General features: G+C 42.2%; 1 protein-coding gene across 2 annotated transcripts in view; it reads right to left on the bottom strand.

Annotated features, from left to right (window-relative positions):
* Positions 1-552, bottom strand: part of LOC102586991 (uncharacterized) — a 28730-nt gene that overhangs the window by 5775 nt on the left and 22403 nt on the right. The window lies entirely within an intron of this gene.

Here is a 552-nt window from a genome sequence, read left to right on the forward strand (position 1 = left end):
TACTAAAACACAATATCCGGATGTCGAACGTCTGTCAGAGGGTGATCCTGCCCAATCATCGTCTGTATATCCAATGATATGCTCATGGCCTTGATACTCAAAGAGTAGTCCTTTACCGGGAGCTGACTTTATATATCGCAGAATACGAACAACTGCTTCCCAATGACTATCACAAGGGGAAGTCATAAACTGACTTACAACACTCACAGGAAAAGAGATGTCAGGTCTAGTCACTGTGAGATAATTCAACTTTCCAACAAGCCGTCTATACCTTTCAGGATTACTAAGTGGCTCCCCCTGTCCCGGAAGGAGCTTAACATTCGGATCCATAGGAGTGTCAATAGGTCTACATCCCATCATTCCTGTCTCCTCAAGAATGTCTAAGGCATACTTGCGTTGAGAAATAACAATACCTGATCTAGACTGAGCAACCTCAATACCTAGAAAATACTTCAATCTGCCAAGGTCTTTAGTCTGGAAGTGCTTAAAGAGATGTTGCTTCAAATCGGTGATACCATCTTGATCATTACCGGTGATAACAATATCATCAAC

This window comes from Solanum tuberosum, unplaced genomic scaffold, assembly GCF_000226075.1.
Source record: "Solanum tuberosum cultivar DM 1-3 516 R44 unplaced genomic scaffold, SolTub_3.0 scf00279, whole genome shotgun sequence".
NCBI lineage: Eukaryota > Viridiplantae > Streptophyta > Magnoliopsida > Solanales > Solanaceae > Solanum > Solanum tuberosum.